This window comes from Thermobia domestica, chromosome 5, assembly GCF_964235325.1.
Source record: "Thermobia domestica chromosome 5, izTheDome1.hap1.1, whole genome shotgun sequence".
NCBI classification, from domain to species: domain Eukaryota; kingdom Metazoa; phylum Arthropoda; class Insecta; order Zygentoma; family Lepismatidae; genus Thermobia; species Thermobia domestica.
Window position 1 is genome coordinate 232,375,523 of NC_137458.1, and position 17,654 is coordinate 232,393,176.

A 17,654-nucleotide genomic window follows, 5' to 3' on the forward strand; every position below is an offset into this window, starting at 1 on the left:
AGTTTTCTTCAATAAGTTTCCAAAAGTTCATGCTTCCTTATATCAAATACACAGTCACTTCATTTCCAATAGACAGATACTTCACAATATTAATGCTCATACCCCAACTTTCATAACAGCCCTCTTTAGGGCTACCTAAACTTTTCTCGTAGCAACCACTCCTTGTATCATACTTTTGTGTAGTTCTACTAATAAAGAGAAAGTCTGTTCGATTTGAACTCAAGAACTGACGATTGGGAATCCTGCGCTCTACTAATGAACTAACATGAACACATTTACAAACCCATTTTGAAGAAAAATGACTTTAAATCTCTGGTGTTCGACGAAAATTATACTTATATCTGTTGAAATTATTGTATTACACTTCCGATATTCCGAAACTGGACTCTCCATGCAGCAAATGTTTGAACACAGTTAAAATCAAATGCCGATGTAAATATTCGAATTACTCAATTAGTACAAGTGTGAATTTATACAGATTCCTTCCTAGAAACCTTCCAAGTTTTGTGATGTTTCATTTTTTTTTTATTGTGGGATTTTCATTTTCTACAATGTGAATTTCCTAGATCCGACATCTCAATATTCTGGAATTCTAAAATTGAATTAATGACTTTCTAATGCTACCTATTCGACCACCGCTGGATCTTATACAAGATATGTCACAAAACATCAGGTTGGAAGTGTTTAACGAAATGTCATTATGTATGTTTGTCTTTCGCGTAAAGTATGAGTAGAAATGCTAATAATTTCAAAGATTTAGAACAAAACACTTTAATCATATTATACAATAAAGTTTCTTTGCATAATTATTATCATGCATTAGATGAGTAAAGCACATATATACGATGTCCCATAATGCTGGGACACATTTTAAAGACATATATCTGAAGACGCAATAATAAGTTTTAATGCAAACTGTCGTGAACATATAGTGACATACAGGAATTTTGCACACTACATTAAGTTTTGAAATAATGTTTCAGGTGGCCACCATTACAAGAAGAACATTCTTGATCTTTGTCTTAAGGCTGCAGAATGGTCCCGTGGAATGTGTCAAATGGAATGGCTGCAATTTCCATTCTGAGTTCTTCCTTTAGCGCATCAATTGTTCACGTACTCTCTCCTTTAGGTAACCCCTAAGAAAGTAGCTGTTGGTAATAGATCTGATGATCTTGATGACCAATTGATGTCATCAAGTCGTGAGATGAGGCGCCATGAGAAGTGTTTATGTAGAGTTACCATAGGCTGTTGTGCTTTGTGATAGGTAGAGCCGTCCTGTTACATCCATATTTCTGACAGATCACGATGCTGTAACTCAGAAATGAGAAACGTATTGAGCATGTGGTTATAGCGTTCACTATTAGCGATAACGGCAGAACTACGTCTATCCGCGAAAAAAGAACGGACCGACGACACATATGAGTCACGGCATACCAAATAGTAACTTCGACACTATCAAGTTTTTCGTTCATATTGCAAGGGTTTTCTCGATTCCAAAACCTACAGTTTTACTTATTAACGTAGCAAAATAAGTTGAATTGGGTCTCATCTGACGAGATTAGGTGCTTAAAAAATGTTTAAATGTTTCGTTCTTGTGTATTTAACCAAGAACGTATAATACAACATTTTTCGACTAAGGTTATATGGCGGAACCAACTGCTGTAGAACCTATGTATATTTTATGCGGATAAAGGGTGCAGATCTTGTCTCATAATTCAGCGGAATCTGTTAGAAGGAACAAGCAATCCTGAGACAAGCGACAGGTAGACATTTGGACTTTGTTGAATGGCGTTTGCAACTCGTTGAATTGTGTTATGGGAACGAGACTGTCGAGGCCATACAGGGTCTTCCTTTTGTTGGCATTTCGTGTTTCTCGAAAGTTCCTCACTACACAGAGGAGCTTCTCTCTGGAAAGTTCGTCAGTTTCTGGGATAGTACATCATGTTTATTGAAATGTACTCTGAATTTTCTCTGTACTGCGATGATTGAGTCTTGAAAAGCAATGTATGCCTCGGGTACGTACGGAAGTTTCTTTGGGGTCCACAACATCATCAATGATTAAAAACCTGCAATAAATAAAGATAAAATACGTTTTCCAAGAACAGTAATAGTTATATTAGATTAATTATGCCCCTCCAAATTACGAATAAAATGTATCCTATCATTATAGGAGATCCCTCATAATAATACACAACTTATGTAGTGAATTAAAAAAAAAAAAACGCCAGAAGCAAATTTAGAAGCGATTATAATGCTATCTTTAAGAATGTAAATCCCATGCATAATATTAAGAAGTTACTTTCATATGAGAAATTGCAGCAAACAAATACACAATATACACTTATGTATAGCCATTACATATTTCACTTAATTTATATTTAACATTTACGTATAATATACCGACGTTCTGTCAATACCCACCACATCTCAGATGTTATATTCTAAGCATAATAATTATGTCCTGAAACGATTGTATGAATACATATGCAGAACCGATTAATTTTAATGTAATTATTTTATATAATTATTCATGCATTGAGAAATATATCATTGCATACCAAAAAAATTGTCCCAAACGGGAATCGACCTCACTACCCTACGATTAGAAGTCCCGTGTGTTTGCCATTGAGCTAACATGAGCACCCCTGCTGAGCTCCTTTTAAAGAAATTTAACGCAATTTCTACGACAATGACATTCAAATCCGTTGCAAATGTTATTCTTCTTAACCTTTTTCATTCTACTATAGAAGGAGAACTATGTTCGCTGCCTATTCTTTGATTTGAAATGTTCTTTTTTATATGGAAACGTAAATGACAAAATAAGCATGCGCTTACATGTATGCATGGTTTGGAAATACTGTATAATTACATGTTTCAATGAATGTTACTTTTCTTCTACACTTAATAACATTTCTACATGTCTTATTACACTTAAAGAAGGAAAACACATCTGCACAATTTTTCTCGATTGAGAAGCTTGGCTCGAATCTGACATCTTTGGCTTACTGTTTCCGAAGATACTCAAAGTTTGACTTAGAAAATTTTCAGCTCAAAATAGCCGTAATCAATGCAGTCATCATTTTTAGAATAGGGTGTGCATTTACACGGCGCATTTTCAGTTAGTTTCAACTTTATTTCTTTTTTATTTCTGTGCTGTAACTGTATACTTATCTTGGAGATCATATTGCCATAAAATAAAGCACCGTTTCTCAGCACTCTTATTGGGAATAGTCTCAGAATACGATCTTCAAATCCCACACGCATTATATAATAACATACCTACAAATATTAACAACGAGAACACTTTTATATATTTTCCCTGAAATGTTTGACATCAGATATTAATTTTGAAAGGTTTCTTTTTAGATAAACCATTAACAAGTGGGAAAATATTTCTTTTTTTATGTTACTTTATTATAGATAGCATCCTTTGGTACTAAAGAGAGCAATATGTTAATTTTTTATGCCTTTGCAGTATTAAAAGCTATTGCGTGAAAAATCACACATATCTATTGTAGTTTTGAAATAAAATTTATTCAGCTTAGATTTCGGTCGGTGGGAATAAAGATATGTAATATATGAGGATTCATATTGCAATAAAATATTAAATAACAGCCTAAAATAGCAAGTTTTTAACGCATACTTACAAACTAAGAATGTTTTATAAGGAACTTAATAAGAACGAAAGATGCGTATGAAGACGAAAGTAATCATGATCTTCCACAGAAAAATTCGTCGATTCTACCTATATATAGAACTAACTAAGTAACTCTATGTCCTATGAAATCCGAAGGTTCAGTGCCGCGTTCCAAAAGCTCTCCATTGACTTCTATCCTTAGCCAACTGGATTCAGCTTCTACTTTGTATTCCTATTCCTGTAAGACCCATCTTAATATTGTCCTCCCATCTGCGGCTAGGTCTTCTTAATGGTAGTTTTCCAATTGGACTTCCAGTTAAAACTTTGAAAGCGTTCCTACTTCCTTCCATTCTGGCTGCATGCCCTCCCCATCTGAGTCTCCTGGACTTGATGACCCTAACAACATTGGTAAACCTTACAACTTACGTAGTTCCTCGTTATGAAGTTTCCGCCATTCCCCATTCCCGTTCCTCTTGCGTCCGAATATTCATCTCAGGATCTTGTTCTCAAATACTTTCAATCTACGTCCTTTCCTCAAAATAAGCGACCATATTTCGCAACCATACAACAGGCCCATGATTATCGTTTTATATATTTTAAGCTTCAAATTCCTCGATAGAAATCGTGGCGACAAAAGATTTTGAACTGACTAATAACACAAATTCCCTGCTTTTAGTCGATATATAATTTCTTCTCGATTCATCTATTAATATTGATCATCGATATTTAAAAGTACCCACTTTTCCAAAAGTATTATTTGATATAGCAAATAATACTTTCAAATAATACATTCTACGTGTATGTTCCTCTCTAAATTTTATTAAACGTGATGTGTGAAATGTGTTTCCATTATTATGATAGATAAAGGAAATATACACGAAACACTATATTTTGCATTCTTAATTGCATCTTTCATACCACTTTTTTCTAGTTTTCGTAGTATACAATACTGTTTTCATGTGAGGGATTTTTGTCTAGCTATTCTTTCTTCATCACCTTATAGTTCTATCAATATTTTTATGGAACTCTCAGACAGACTAAAAGACCGTTTTAGTTTCAGACCAAAAAACCGAAACACCTTATGAAAATTTACAGTTAAAAGTAGTTATACTCTTGCTTTTTACCGAAATAATTAATAGGTTAAAATACCAAAAGAAGGTGACTGAGGGTAGGTTATTTCTACTAATTGAGTATCGATGACTACTAAAAGAGGTATTCTTAAAAAAAAAAAAAAAATCGCATGAGTGTTATTAACTTGTGTTTTGGAGAAAAAACAGGACATTCGGAATTTTGAATAATTGTTTGGAGGGAAAGATTATGTAAATCTGGAACTGTCGCAGCTAAACTGGAACGTCTGAGAACCCTACCAATACGCTATAAACTGTTTACAATAGTTTATGGACTAATGTGTCATGAGCGATTCTTTTTTATATTAGTTCGCAGTAGTATTCAATTTTTAAACCCCTTTGTATGATGGTGTTTCGTAGATGCTTTCTTATCTGTTGGTATTTTGTCACGAATTACCATTTCTTCTTACAATATCTTTCTATACCCTGCCAATTACAAATATGACTTCAATCCTCTCATGTTTACAATAATAGACCCTACCCGTTGCTTCTGTCCAGTGTCACAACCAGGATTTTATTTTGGGAGGAGCCAAAAATACCTAGTACAATAGTCTGCAAACGACGTGCTGCACCATCCGATATGGACAAAATGGAAAGTTTGAATTCTCTTCATTACAAGCAATTTAGTTATCCCTATTATTAACATGTTAAAAGGCCTTAAAATAAAGAAAATAAATTTACAAATTCCCTATTATTGGCGGTTACAAATTTTAAAACTCGCACTATACTTATTATTTTGTACATCTTTATTTTTGCATATAATGACGCACTCTTTACTAATATTGATTACTCTAAGAAATTAATTTAGGGCTTTCACTGGGTTTTTTCCCTTTTATACAGTGCTTTGACTTTATTCAATATTCATTTATAACTATATTGATCTATTTTGAAATTTCACCAAAATTTGTCTGGAGCGCTGATATATAGGATAGGTCAGGTTTGTATCGGGGAGGGCCTGGACCCCTTGAGCTCAAAGCTGGTTGCGCTACTGCTTCTGTCATCTTACTGGTCCATGTAATCGTTTCCCAACTTTTACGAGAAATTCAAATCCCAATTTTAAAAAAACTCAATGTCAAACAGAAGCCATGTTCCAAACGACTAAATTGTCAATGGAGCCAATTTATTTAGTCAAAATAAGTTATGATATCGATTCTGCCAAGTTCTTGAAATAAATATCCTCATTCTGAAAGAATTTGAAGAACTTGGCCAACTAGTTAGGTTACAATACAGTCAAATTTTTCAACAACGGTAAGTTGTGGTCTTTTTGACCAAGTTCTTTAAATATTTTCCAACTGAGGAAATTTATTTTAAGAATTTGGCAGGAGCAATATATATTGGCAGAAGAATTTGGGCCGTATTGAGACTTTACTTTTATGTAATCGTTCGGAGCTTAGCTTGTTTTTGACATGGTGTGTTTTGGATTGGGATATCAGAACTTTTTGTAGATTTAACTCTACTGATTTCTGCACTCCATATAGCCTATACTTCAGTAGTTCAGCAGTAAGTAGTTTAAGAAAAGATAAGATTCCATAACAAACCAACATTGCATTCGCGTTCAGTATTAAATTGCCTGTAATTTGATATCCCACGTGATTTTTTGTATTTTTTTTTCAAATTTTGGCATTATTTCTTCAAGACTGCAGCTGAAAAATATATTTCGCAAGATTATAATATATGTATAGTTTTAATATGTTGACTGGAAGAATATTGGCTTCACTTTAAGGTAGAAATAATTTTTGTGGGAATTAGTTTTCCTTTTCTTCTATAGGTATTTAGATTTTACTAAAGAGGCCTCTAGGAAGTTGATGGCGCTCTTTTCCCCCTACCAATGGTATCCGAAATGTTGGAACTTTCTGCATATGTAAATGTTACCCATATCAATGTGCGAAGAGTCTGGGAAAAGATAACGTAAAGAAATTCAACATTTGTTATTTTTTTCCATTACTCACGAAAGTAGTAAGGTCTCGAAAATAACCATTTTGATCTCGTCTACAGTTTACACGAAAAATGCAGTTTTCAGTAAAGGTTTAGTAGTTTTGTGGAACATTTCACTACTAGTAAAAGTAGTGGGAGCAAGGGAACTCATTGGCAGAGTTCTCAACTCTTGTGCATGAGGTCCCACGTTCAATCTTAGTTCGTACCATGTGGGGTTTGTGGTGGTCAAACACTGTGTACTTACATGGGTTTTCAGTAGTTTCTAAAAATCTTCGGCCCCCACCCGGTCTATCAATGTGTGAAATTTCGTAATTTTAGCTAGTCGGGAACATACCAAATATTGAGGTCAGTCAGTGTGTGAATCAGTCAGAAAGCACGAAAAAGAAAGTTTGAGGGGACTTACATCTCAACCCTTGGTGGCTCCGCACTTGTAAGATTTGGTATTTTTCTACAACATATTAGTACTAGTTAATGTGTGTAATTTGACATTGCTTACATTATTATTTACTCAGCAGTGATTTCTTGAAAATGATAATTTCGGTATATGTAGTCGATTGTGTTAAGCTGGCTTGCAGCTCGGCCGAAAGTCTCTCTCCATGCTTCATTATGAAGTCTGCAGGCAGTGAATATCTGATTGTGTTAGTTTCCTTGTCTCCAATCCATATGACAAAGAAAGCAGAATAATTTTGCTGAAAATGGTTGCTTTATATGTTACTATTCCTTCACAATGCACTTCAACATAGCTTAAAGCTATGAGAATTTACATCCCGTAAGTAACCACGATAGGAATCAGACTAAAGATTTTACAAATAGGGGAACTTCGAACCTCACGTTAAGCTGTAATTAAACGTTTTATACAGCTATTTGTACTAAAAGATTCAACTTTAATTCAAAACTATGCAATAAACAAATTTTAGAGATTTGAGTTTGTTCCACTTCTGTAAACGTATAGACAGCTAAAGATTAGAACTTTCAATAACTGCAAATTAATTTTCTCTTTGTTATCTTATTTGTATAATAACACTAGCCTGCGATGATTTTATTGCGTAAGTGCAATATATTTCTGTGATGTGGTGATTGCCAAGTAAGACGAAAAGTAAGGTTAGTTTTGTCTCATCACATCACATTTTGTGACAAAATCGAGATAATCGTTTTACCTATTCATTCATATGCGTCTCAAACCAGGAGGACTAAACATCCTGATTGGCTGAAATGCTATTACTCTCATGCCGTGAAATGTTGTAACGGTAGCTAAACAACAGCTTATCGTGTCCGCCTGGCGGCATTGTTTTGTTTCCTATATTACTTTTCCTGTGAATGATTCATACAGTTTCGTTGTAAACTACCTAATTGTTCTCAGTGCTTTGAAGCCTCTAATATCATGGTGTGTGCTTAGTATTTAGTGTCGAAAGTGAATTGCTTGTTCGTAGAGTTTTTGGAATGCAGCGTCGAGATTGTAAGAATAATCCAGATCTATTCTCTTATATATGTTAGACATTTGTGCCCATGAAAAAACGGCGCAATTAACTTCCTTTGTGCGAAAGGCTTATCTTGCGTATTTTGGTATAACATTGGGAGATCAAGACAAGAGGTTTGTCAAACATGCATTGAATAACTACGGCAATGGATGAAAGGTGAAAGACGAGCATTGCCGTTTGGAATCCCCACTGTGTGGCATGATCCTACTGACCACAGCACCAATTGCTACTTTTGTTGTGTGAATATGAAAGGTCCCAACAGTAGGAACAGGGCTAAAATTGCTTGCCCAACTACAATTCCATCCGTCAGCTTACCAGTATCCCATGGTCCTGACATACCTGTCCCACAGCCACCAAACCAATTAAACGAAGCCTCTTCCGAATCTCCTAGTGACAACAATGACGATTTAGACTTTGACCCACAAGAATCAGCAATCACCTATACTTTTCGAACAGCGTGGTTTAAAGGATTTAGTTCGTGACCTTGGTCTCACAAAGGAATCTACCGAACTACTGCGATCACGACTAAAGGAAGGAAACCTGTTGTTACCTGAGACGACGTACTATTGATACAGGCATCGTGAACAAGAATTTGCTGCTTTCTTTTCTGCAGAACAACATTCCGGAGTTAATGCTACAACTAGGATCGCCTGACTATGATCGATCCCCATGGAGACTATTCATCGATGCTTTCAAGCGGAGTTTGAAATGTGTACTCCCACACAACGGGAACAAGCTAGCATCCATTCCAGTTGCTTATTCTGTTGTCATGAGGGAAAGCTACGACAACCTTCATTTGATGTTGAACAAGATAAAGTACCACGAACATCAATGGCAAATATGTGAGGATTTTAAGGTCATCGGTCTTCTGTTGGGTCAATAGTCACGCTATACCAAATCCCCATGCTTTCTGTGTGAGTGGGACAATCAGGCAAGGGCAGTCTATTGGACTCAAGAGGAATGGCCAGTGGAATGTTGGTTCGAAAAACTTAAAACGTGCAGGTCTTGTTAATGTACATGATATACTGTTACCTCCCCTTCACATTAAGTTTGCCTAAATAAAGCAATTTGTAAAGCCTCTAAATACTGAAGGTGAGTGCTTCAAATATCTGTGCCAAAAATTTCCTGGCATCAGTAATACAAAAATTAAAGAGGGCATCTTCGATGGGCCAGATATTAGGAAACCTTTTAGTGACGCAAATTTCGAAAATGTCATGGACCAGAACGAGCGATCAGCATGGCAAGCTTTACGAGATGCAGGGAAAACTTTCTTGGCAACAGAAAGGATCCACACTATAAAGACATGGTGGAAAGAATGCTACTGTGTTTTAAAGAATTGGGTTGTAACATGAGTTTGAAAGTGCATATGCTGTTTTCCCATTTGAACTATTTTCCAGACAATCTTGGAGCCGTGAGTGAGGAACAAGGAGAGAAATTTCATCAGGACCTCAAGGAACTCGAACGTCGTTATCAAGGAAAGTGGAATTGCAGCAGCCTTGCAGACTACTGCTGGTTGTTGCAGAGAGAAGATTCTGCCACTAGTCACAAGCGGGCCGTGACAAGACGCAGTTTCTCAGGGAAGAGGCGTAAAACCCACTAGTGTGGATTTTTTGTGTGGCATGTCATGACCTATGGGTGCGTTATTCCCTTCTTTAAAATGGCGCAGATGAGGGCACAAATTCAAAAACACTATGTAGTTTACGTTTGCTTGGTTTAAGAGTCTTACTGTTTTATAGTGAATGCTTATCCATAAACATTGCTCTTTTTTCCCGTTTTCTTGCCTTGTTTGTTTCTAATATCGTGATTACGAGTTAACTTACTGTCGCACACAGCACTATAAATACAAATATAAGATATGAACATTGTTTATATTAGTAAATGTACCAGTATTCGTAGCATGTTATGAATACCAATAAACCATTAGATACATTGATATTGGCAATGTTAATATGCAATTTGCAAGAAAACCTGATGTGCAATGACTAAACCGATTTTTGTTCTGAATTTTGTACACGCGAAATATGAAAGGTGGCATACTATACTTCATGCAATGATCCAAAAGTTAAAATTCGCAGGCTAGTGTAATTAATAACGAAAGAGTATATCCACAAACCTATAGCGCAGACATTTTTTTTTTATTGTAAAGACATCTGAACTACGAGTAATACTTTATGACAATGCATATTGACTTACAAGAAACAATACTTATGCAGACGTTTCAAAGACATCAAAAAAATTCTAACATTGTAAAACTTAATTATAAATAATTATTGTAATGGACACAACTGTAAAATATATTTAAAAAAAAAATAAAGGTATGGAATTGCTAAATCTGGTTTAGGAAAACAGTTTCCTCGTCCTTTACTGACTTTTTCCTGGAAAATCAAGTAAATTGAATACATATATATAAAGTTCAAATCCTAAATTTGATAGTCCATATCTTGGGAGCCAAAAGTTTGTACACTATAGGCCTATTTCACATGCTCAGTGTTCGAAGTGGAAAAAAGTCAGAGGTGGTATATTTTATAACGTATTTGACTCGACATACCGGTTATCTAAATGTTGAAATACAGTGAGGGTATGTTGCTTAAAAGGTTCTATTTCTATTTCTATGACTGAAAACCATTGGAGAGTTTCTCTGTAGTTACAAAGGGGGGGGTGGGGTGCATAGAGAGACTGATCCTCTGCCAACAATTTTCTGAAAAAAAAAAACCTTATGTCGTATTATAGAGAACACCTAATACACGAAAATGCTCAAGAACCGAGTTTTTATATTAACAATTTCCTACAGAAAAAATCTCGGACCTCCCACGTCACTGGGGGTATTCCAAACCTCCAGAAGATCCACCCTCACAGCAGACAACCCCTAAATCCGCCCATGCTCAAAACACGACATTTATATGCATTAAGGCAGCGTTTCCCAACCGGTGTGCCGCGAATGGACCGCTTGTGTGCCGCGAGGAAATCGAAACAAAATTATTGATTCTATAGCAACCAAATTGCAAGACATAGGGAAAAATGTGTATTTTGGTATTTTACATTACTATCAATTTCTACTAGGAGAAAATTACTGTAATTGTAATATATTATTCTACATCTATTACTGTGTAGCAGACAGTATTTCCGCTCATACACATTTGCACGTTTAGCTGCTTGCTATGTTGCGCTTCAATTGAGAGTCATACTAACACCGAAGATGGAAGCACTTGTACTATATGCGTCAAGTGAACGTTCGTAGAACACTCATTCGCACGTGAATGACAGAACAACACTTTGTTCAACAGGTGTGTTTTGACTTCGACACATCGCAAGCTGTGTGATTGCAATAATATGCACCGGTTTTGGTTAAAACAGCAAAGTTAAAAGTACAAGACATTTGTTTGTTAGTTCGTTATTTAGTGATCTTCGTTCTAAGTGAAAGGTTGGATAGAGTTTTCGAAAAAGAAAGCGTATTTTTAAAAATCTGAGTCCTATATTTCATTGCAAATGTTTTCTATTTTAAAATTAGAATAAAAAAATAAGCTTAACGAATTAGCATAGAGGAAAATCAGTGATCGAGCTTTTATCTCTGTGAGAAGATCAGTAATCCCAGAAAAAAAATTACCATGGTATTTTATATTTGCAAATAATAATAATAATATCTATGAGTGTGCCGCGAGAATTCAAGTTACACTCGTAGTGTGCCGCAAGTTGAAAAAGGTTGGAAAACGCTGCATTAAGGTAAGAACACACACACACACATAAGAAAGAAACAATTCAACATGGCACATCAAACTATAAAGTAGATGAACTTTTTTGAAGACACCTCATTTTAAAAACAAAAGATAGGAAAAAGATAACAAAGATGTCGGTGTTGTCAACTTAGAAATTATTTCTACATAAGAAATAAAATCTTTTTACGTGCAAAGCTATTCGCCAATTACTGTGTACAAAAATAGATTTATTAAAGCTATTTTATCATCAATCTCCAGTGACGGTATGTCTTGATCACTGAAAAACCAGAGGTGGTATGCCTTTACCACTGAAAAACCAGAGGCAGTATGGCATACCACCGCATACCGTCTAACTTCGACCACTGCACACGCTTCTGTTAAAGGTTAGGATCTATCCTGCCAAATTTGATCTTCGTCTGATGAGTTTGTCTGAATTCGTACCAGATATATATATTGCACATTCACATCTTAGGATTTGTACACTTGACTGAAGGAAGTTTGTTGAAGTGAATATATTTGGTAATGACCTGTCAAAACTGACATAACGCATAACCATATTTAATTGAATCAGTTCCTGTTCCAGTGAAGTGTTGAATCTCCACAGATTAAGATTCTCGTGACTTGTTTGGTTATAACTTGCATTTGGAATAACATGATAGTACCTTAAACTATTTTAGATTGAGAACTAGGGTTGTTTAGTACATTTTTTTCATCATCTAAAGCATTGACAAAGCTTCTTAATACAATCAAATGAACTGAATAAAAAATTTCTTCATAAATATTAAAAAATGTTACATAGCTCATGGCTATGCTAGTTGCTTTATAGCGTATGGTTATACCTGCGAGGTTCTTTCCGCTGATAATGTTGTCCAGTTCTAATCTTAAGGTGTCCCCGTTTTACACATTCCTCATGGATGGAATCGTGATGTAGTTACTGGAAGTGCGTGAGCGTTCTTCATGTTTTGGGCACTTTGCGCCAACTTATGCCTTTTCTTTTAATTAAGTGTTAAAAAAAAACAGTACGTGACTCCTGGTTAGAGATGTGATTTTATTTGAAAATTTCACTTTTTTTCAAATAAAATAAAAAATAACAATTATATTATATGAATCACTTTTGTGCAACCTTGAATTTAATTAAAAAAGTATTGCATATTGTCATTACTTTCAGTTATTAGATTGCACAAATGTAGTGCAATTGCCCTAATTGTATAATAATATTAAAATTAGTGCATCAACAAACTATTTTTTTGTTTTCTATATTAGTTTCAGTTTGTATATTTACCAAGTAACATGAGTTTGCAACATCTACGTGTGTTAATCTTCACAGGTCAAGGTGATAGCCTACATTATTAAAAAATTAGGCAATTTTTCGACCTGCATTTAAAAGAAATGCTGTTTTTCATTGAAAGTTATACATTACTATTGATATTGGTTCGTAATGACGAAAAATTTCCTTTATTATAATTATTAGATGATAAGCACATTCTGGAATTAATTATTTACATTTCCAACAAAGTTTTCGCAAGGGAAAAATATGAAAATAAAATTGCATTCTCAATAACTCTTAACGTACGTTCTCACTTGTTCCAATTTCATACTTTTTGGATCAAAAGATCCAATATGTTTCAATCAAAAAATTTTCTTGTACGCCTTATATCTGGAGAACTACAAATAGTGTATCCAAACCCAAACTATCACTTAATTCAGTACGATGTGCTTATTCCGTAAAAAATACGAAAACTAAATTTAGGTTTCGTTCAAAAATTTTGTGGCCCCTGATCCAATTGGTACGAAATATCCAATATATTTTTAAAAAATGTAGGTCTTATATCCATAGAATTACATATAGTGTATTCAAATCCAAACTATCAGTTAATTCAGTATGATGTGCTTATTCCGTAGAAAATACGAAAACTTGATTTTGGGGCCGTTCAAAAATTTTGTGGCCCCTGATCCAAACACTAATTATTGATTAAGATCTTAGTCTTTGATCCATTTTTTGTTTTCCTAATTTTTGTTTTGTTTAAATATTGTTGTATTAAATTTTGGATTCTTCTGATATGTAGTTTTGATACGCACGGACAGGAATTTACTGCATATAGTTATTCATATTAAAGAGTGAAAAATATAAATAATAGTATCGGTACAGATTTTAAAAGGAAACTTCAATGTGAGTAGAAAATACTTTATCATGTATTTTAACACATATGTAGACCGCATATCTTTCTTTAATATAGTGGACCTACTCTGTTCCTATTCGCTTCTATATACAGAAGGGTAAAACAAAATATCAGGGCTGGATTAGTTGACGGAACGAACTTTTTCAAGGGATGGGTGCATTTAGTATACACAAATCAGGTACGCCTTAACCGAACGATACAAAATTTTCAAGAATACACATTCTTTTATTTTTTTCCCTTTCAGTTCATACACTACAGTCACACAATATATGCTCGAAAATGGAGCAATTCTAACATTCAGTGGTATGTTGATCATCGGGATACACCAAATGTTTGATTGGTGGGAGGGCGTTAGACCCATTAAGGTGATTCAGATTCAATCTTTAGCTGTACATCCACATCTTACATAGCCTCGGTACTGAAAAGAGACGCTAAACTTTAATAAGGACTAACAACAACAAGAAACTTATTGAGATAATCCTTCATATTGTTCTTCTGTTCCTTCTGGTTATGTCACTGAAAATTCTGTCGATTGCTTCCGGAGCCTTCATTTTCCAATGCTTATATTTCATTGCATTTACAACGGACCCTGTTGTCTTCAATTTCTTATGCAAATGTTGAATTGTACTGGTTTTGGAGATTTGTTGAAACCAAGTTATTTTCCCGCAAACACGTCTTTCAACACTTGATTTCAAAACATAACACAGAGTTCAAGCATCTAAGTTCATATCGCGTCAAGACATACATGTTTTTTTTTCAATTATATGGTAATATCGCCTAGTAAATCATATTTTTTTCATAATATCATGTAGGAAGAGGGTTAAAACCTAGTAACTCCTCTTTGTGCACGCCACTTGTTGACAATGAAGCCAATATCTCACTATATTACCCGTTCCATTAAGCACATATAATTCAGGAAATTTCAAAATGAATACCTGTATCAGGGTTTTAAAGCTTTTAAGTATTTATTACAATTAACTTACAATTATAAATATTATCAAATGAAAGTGCAACTCAAACAGTTTCGTACGCACGCATGCGCATGCATTGTTTCCTCTGTCTGCCGTTAGAAAGCGCTAGTAGCAAAGTTTATGAGTTTTACTTTTTCGGAAAAGCAACAGTAATTAGTGCTTCTTATCTTGATGCGCTACAACAATGGCTCTTTCTTCAATTGGAAGAAGATGAATGAGGAATTTTACGTGGCAGCAAGATAGCGCGCCTCCTCACTAGCATAACGAAGTATGCGATTGGTTAAACAACGTTGTACCCGACCACTGAATTGACCATAAGGGACCTAATGAAGAGCTTGTTCCGCATGGCCTTCAAGTTTACCAGATCTGTCGCAATGTGATTTTTACATTTACGAATTCATAAAGGATAATGTGTATGTGGCTCTGCTACCAGCTGTCCTGCCCGACTTAAGAAAGAGGATTGAAGCAGTTGTTGCAACAATTACTCCAAACATACCGATCAAGGTTTGGGAAGTACTCGCCTATGGACTCGGTGTGTACCGTGTGACGAATGGTGCTCTCATTGAGCACATGTAGCAAAAATTGTTTGAGTTGCTCTCTCATTGTATTCTACGTTAAATATAATAAATACTACAATGCCTTGAAACCGCGCTATTCATTTTGAAACACCCTGTACTATCTACAATGCGCACTGGTTTTATGTGGGACACCCAATAGAAGACGATTAGAGTGTTATCTTTACGTTACTGGAATAAACAGTTTTGAATATATACGTAAATAATTTGTTGACTTACTCTCACATAAAAATAGACTATCCTATTCTCTTTCTATGTTACTACCTCAGAAAATTCTCAATATATATATTCACTCTATGCAAATCGATCTCATTGTTCGTGCATAATATTCGTGACTTTTGATGCGATATAAATGAGCAGTGGAATCCTCTATCCATCACGATCACAAAGTAGGCGTATCTTTGAAGGACAGAATACAAATGCACTATCAGGTAATACAAGAGAACAATTTGTTACCAATTAGCCGCCGCAAAAGGTTCCATATTTGGATAAGCTCTCACTTCCAACACCTTCTGTCAGCAATGAAATGACCTTTTTAAACCCAACCCACCGTCCTTCAATAGCTTCTCGTGAACTATGATTATAAACAAGATGCGTAACGTCGGTTAATTTTTATCAGTTTTTTGTTACTGATGTGAGGCGAGAGTTCCTCTCTAATGATCGAATGTGATTGATTGTTATGATAAGTTATATTTATTTTTAATTTTGAAGAATATCTACGACGAAGAAAGAGATAATATCAAGTAAAGTCGCACAGTATGTTATTGCTTTGAAGAGTCATAATAGTTTTTGAAGTTCTTTGGATCATCTAATTGGGACATTTTTAAGTTTTACGTCCCACGATTATGTCGGTTAGGCTAAAGGAGACGGTGATGATGAGAAACGAATGAAATAGTGGAATGAAGAAAGTGGGAAATAAATTGTATTCGTGGCTGAATAATATTTAGATACAGAAGGCTGTTCCACGTGTTTGACCCAGGCCCCTATATTTAAGTAGGGGTTACAGGGGCTTCGGTCCATGACAAGATATTAAGAAATCGAGATTGGAGTATGGTATGCGAAAAAACGAGGTTGTCCACGAAAGAGAAATTTAAGGGAGAACTATAGGACAATGTTGGTACGAAATGCGACTAAGTTTTTCATTATGGAGCTTTTGGCAATAGAAGGAGCTGAGACTATTCCTTATTGGCTCCCAACTTGCGTTTGGTATTGTATTGTTCGTCCTGTCGGTGATGACTGTATTTAAGCTGACATGGCCTACTGTTTAAACCTGTACTGAATATGAAGAAATAAAGGGAAAGGCGCAAACTTTTCTTGGGCCTAGGAACGTCAGATACCTAAATACTGTTTGTCCAAACGCGATTTGTTCCCCGCGCGTGGAAAACGAACTCACAGGAGTCAGGGGCATCTGTCACTTTAGTGTGAGAGGTGAGTGTTTGTATTTTCCCGCTGGACCAAGAATCTCGCCCAAACTAAATCGCTTTCAGGAGGTATACGCTGTATAACTTCTCCAAATGTTTTTGTTTTCTTGCTGGATCGAAAATTCCGCCAAAACTGAGTCACTTTCGGAGGATTACATTGTAGTTCTTAGAACGCAAAGGTTAGTGTTCCAATGATCAGGAAGCAATATAAAAGCAACAGTTGTGACATTAGCTTGACTTTGATCAAAAATGTGATCCTCAGGTATAAGGATTCCGTGGTTCTAGCGTTCGATTATTCAACAAATGATATGAGAAAACGACCGTGTATACAAAACTCTACCACATGCGGAACTTAGCAGATTGGACATGTGAGAGAATCCCCCGACTCAAAGACAAGTGGTGAATCGTCTAAATGTGCCTTTTAAAACTGTTCCCACATCTTGCGTCAACAAATGAACTTTGAAAAGGTACTCAAGGCTAGTGATCGTCACCTTACCGATTCCACCAATAAGAACGCAAGTGTAACTGTCGAAAGTTATACGAGCGCCTTCTGGCAAATCAAAGGAGACTGTGCACCACTACATTAGATAAAGAATGGGAGTACCTTTTTGACTAGA

General features: G+C 35.4%; 1 protein-coding gene across 1 annotated transcript in view; it reads left to right on the forward strand.

Moving 5' to 3' along the window:
- LOC145685433 (uncharacterized) overlaps positions 1 to 17,654 on the forward strand; it is a 130,777-nt gene that overhangs the window by 98,667 nt on the left and 14,456 nt on the right. The window lies entirely within an intron of this gene.